The 4,256-nt window shown below is 41.4% G+C and overlaps 1 long non-coding RNA gene across 1 annotated transcript; it reads right to left on the bottom strand.

The window, feature by feature from the left end:
* Positions 1 to 806: 806 nt before the first annotated feature.
* Positions 807 to 3,039, bottom strand: LOC129846083 (uncharacterized). The gene is made up of 2 exons (XR_008758199.1): positions 2,783 to 3,039; positions 807 to 2,749 (listed from the first exon to the last, which is right to left on the bottom strand). It is a non-coding gene; the product is annotated as an uncharacterized LOC129846083 (long non-coding RNA).
* Positions 3,040 to 4,256: the final 1,217 nt, after the last annotated feature.

Genomic DNA, 4,256 nt, shown 5'->3' with positions numbered 1-4,256 from the left:
AGGAGGATGGCATCTCACTGCCATTCAGCATTCAGGAAGTAAACTGAAAATGCCAATTCTCTTCTATGGTTTTCAATGAGGAATATGTGGAATTGGAATTTGGTTTACTTCTTGAATTGACTGGAATTGAAATGGAATTAACTCCAACCCTGGTTTTACTACAAAGCTGTCAACGTCATCATTTAGTCAATCGATGTTATAATGCATAACGCTCACAGATGTGCTTGTTCTCATTCAGACTACATTTTCTAATTTAATAACAGAATAGAAGAAAAACATTGTATTATGCACCTGAATAACTTTCGACATGGACATCCTGGTTGATTCTCTGCTCGACAACACTGACTGTGAATCAATCTGGTTGATTCTCTGCTCAACAACACTGACTGGGGTGTATTATGATATCATATAGAACTACTCAGACATTCCAAATATCACTTGATTATCAGAGGGGTGTATTATGACATCAGATAGAACTACTCAGACATTCCAAATATCACTTGATTATCAGAGGGGTGTATTATGACATCAGATAGAACTACTCAGACATTCCAAATATCACTTGATTATCAGATGGGTGTATTATGACATCAGATAGAACTACTCAGACATTCCAAATATCACTTGATTATCAGAGGGGTGTATTATGACATCAGATAGAACTACTCAGACAATCCAAATATCATATGATTATCAGAGGGGTGTATTATGACATCAGATAGAACTACTCAGACATTCCAAATATCATATGATTATCAGAGGAGTGAATTATGACATCAGATAGAACTACTCAGACATTCCAAATATCATATGATTATCAGAGGGGTGTATTATGACATCAGATAGAACTACTCAGACATTCCAAATATCATATGATTATCAGAGGAGTGAATTATGACATCAGATTGAACTACTCAGACATTCCAAATATCATATGATTATCAGAGGGGTGTATTATGACATCAGATAGAACTACTCAGACATTCCAAATCAGGCTTCATCCATATCATGTAGGTGGATATTGATCCAACCATTTCAAAAGTAATGACCGGGCTGACGGAAACAGGATATGCACTTTTATAAATGCCAACAGACAATTTGTTAGTTTGTTTGACAAGTTGTTAGTTGTCTTTTTGTGTCAGTAAAAATGTCTAAGCGAGAAATGGCTGTGGAAACGGCTTTATGCGCAAATATTTCTATAATAACTGTTGTGTGTCTTTGTCTTTGTCTTAGCTCTTATTACTTATTTATATCATAAGACTCCGCATACAAGGAATGGAACTGCAGCTTCACATTTACTAAAACGAGTTAGTACCAGATTAACATAGAACAACACTGCGCATGACCAAGGGTGCTCCGTTCTTAAAGGGGACATCAGTAATTAACAGAACATTCCTTCTCTTATTCAATCAGACTTTAACCAAACCACAACTGAAACATGTCCCAGAACTTGTTGTAGTTGTTTTGCATCTTTTAATTTGAACTTGAACAATTCGTTTTTGTTTGTTTGTTTATAAGTCCAGTCTGTCTGGTGGACGGTGCCTTCGTTCTGGGTAGCACCTTGGATTGAAAAGTGAAATTTGTAAGGCTTCTTTCTCCCTGTGTGTATACGCTCCCTGTGTGTATGAGCTTTCTGCTTCCCTAACTCCGTAAAAATCCTTCCACACTGAACGCAATGGTATGGCTTCTCCCCTGTGTGTATTTCGCTCATGATATTTCATGTTTCCTAACATGTTAAAACTCTTTCCACAATGGGAGCAGTGGTACATCCCTGATAGTGAACATTTATCCTTTGCCAAGATAATCCATCCACCTGACAGGTGTGGCATATCAAGAATCTGATTAAACAGCATTATCATTACACATGTGCACCTTGTGCCAGGGACAATAAAAGGCCACAAAAATGTGCAGTTCTGTCACACAACACAGCGGGCAATTGGCATGCTGACTGCAGGAATGTCCATTGAGGTGGTTGCCAGGGGATTTTATGGACAGCACCAGTCAAAAGTTTGGACACACCTACTCATTCAAGGGTTTTTCTTTATTTTCACTATGAAATAACACATATGGAATCAGTAACCAAAAAAAGTGTTAAATAAATCAAAATATATTTTAGATTCTTCAAACTTGCCACCTTTTGCCTTGATGACAGCTTTGCACACTCTTGGCATTCTCTCAACCAGCTTCACCTGGAATGCTTTTCCAACAGTCTTGTAGGAGTTCCAACACACGCTGATAATGCTGTTGGCCACTTTTCCTAACCTCTGCGGTCCAATTCATCCCAAACCAGCTCAATTGGATTGAGGTCAGGTGATTGTGGAGGCCAGGTCATCTGATGCAGCACTCCAACACTCTCCTTCTTTGTCAAATAGCCCTTACACAGCCTGGAGGTGTGTTGGGTCATTGTCCTGTTGAAAAACAAATGATAGTCCCACTAAGCCCAAAACAGACGGGATATCGCTGCAGAATGCTGTGGTAGCCATGCTGGTTAAGTGTGCCATTAACTCAAAATAAAATCACTGACAGTCTCAACAGCAAAGCACCCACACACCTCCTCCTCTATGCTTCGCGGTGGGAACCCCACATGCGGAGATCATCCGTTCACCTACTCTGCATCTCACAAAGACATGGTGGTTGGAATTAAATTTGGACTCATCTGTCCCACCATGTATTGGGCATTCTCCTGTCCTATGTCCTACTGTTCAGAGGCCTACATCTTTCCTATGTCCTACTGTTCAGAGGCCTACATCTGTCCTATGTCCTACTGTTCAACAGCCTACACCCTTACCTCCTGTGTGGTTTATCTCATGTCTTCTCAGGTTACCCAACTCCTTAAAACTCTTTTCACACTGGGAGCAGTGGTAAAGCTTCTCCCCTGTGTGTATTCTCTCATGTGTTTTCAGGTTACATAACTGGGCAAAACTTTTTCCACACTGGGAGCAGTGGTACGGCTTTTCTCCTGTATGTATTCTCTCATGTTGTTTCAGGTCCCGTAACTGTTTAAAACCCTTTCCACAGTGGGAGCAGTGGTGTCCTCTTGCTGGTACTTATTTTATTCATTCTGTTTTTACAAGTCAGAACACAAAAATTAAACAGTTCTAGGACACTCAAGACACAGACATCGCTGGATTCCTATCGAGTAGGTGGTTCTTAATATATAACTTTCATAGCTGTATGATACAGAATCCAACCTACACACTTCCTTAAACCAAAAATAAGTAAAGTAATTTTAAGTGGAAGTCTAAAACTTGTTTTTACGTCGAAGACAAAGCACATCAGTAACATCTCCCCGTTGTCGAAAGGGTTCGAAACGCTATTGAAAAGGCCAATTTATTTAGACGTTCACAAATGTTCAACATTTTGACTAAACGCTGATGTCGTGAACTTTTTGGGTAAAGTAAAAAATAGGGTGAAATGTTTTGGGTAGATGTTCCTAAAACTGATAGTAACTATATATAAACTCAGTAAAAAAGAAACGTCCTCTCACTGTCAACTGCGTTTATTTTCAGCAAACTTAACATATGTTCATACAAATATTTACACAAGATTCAACAACAGACATAAACTGAACACGTTTCACAGACATGTGACTAACAGAAATTGAATAATGTGCCCCTGAACAAAGGGGGGTTCAAAATCAAAAGTCAGTATCTGGTGTGGCCACCAGCTGCATTAAGTACTGCAGTGCATCTCCTCCTCATGGAATGCACCCGATTTGCCAGTGCTTGTTGTGAGATGTTACCCCACTCTTCCACCAAGGCACCTGCAAGTTCCCGGACATTTCTGGGGGGGAATGGCCCAAGCCCTCACCCTCCGATCCAACAGGTTCCAGACGTGCTCAATGGGATTGAGATCCGGGCTCTTTGCTGGCCATGGCAGAACACTGGCATTCCTGTCTTGCAGGAAATCATGCACAGAACGAGCAGTATGGCTGGTGGCATTGTCATGCTGGACGGTCGTGTCAGGATGAGCCTGCAGGAAGGGTACCACATGAGAGAGGAGGATGTCTTCCCTGTAACGCACAGCGTTGAGATTGCCTGCAATGACAACAAGCTCAGTCCGATGATGCTGTGACACCGCCCCAGACCATGACGGACCCTCCACCTCCAAATCGATCCCGATCCAGAGTATAGGCCTCAGTGTAACGCTCATTCCTTCGACGATAAACGCGAATCCGACCATCACCCCTGGTGAGACAAAACCGCGACTCGGCAGTGAAGCGCACTTTTTGCCAGTCCAGTTTGGTCCAGCGACGG

The sequence above is a fragment of the Salvelinus fontinalis genome, unplaced genomic scaffold, assembly GCF_029448725.1.
Source record: "Salvelinus fontinalis isolate EN_2023a unplaced genomic scaffold, ASM2944872v1 scaffold_0446, whole genome shotgun sequence".
NCBI lineage: Eukaryota > Metazoa > Chordata > Actinopteri > Salmoniformes > Salmonidae > Salvelinus > Salvelinus fontinalis.
Note: the sequence above shows the minus strand (reverse complement) of the source record. Positions and strands in the feature narration are given on the sequence as shown.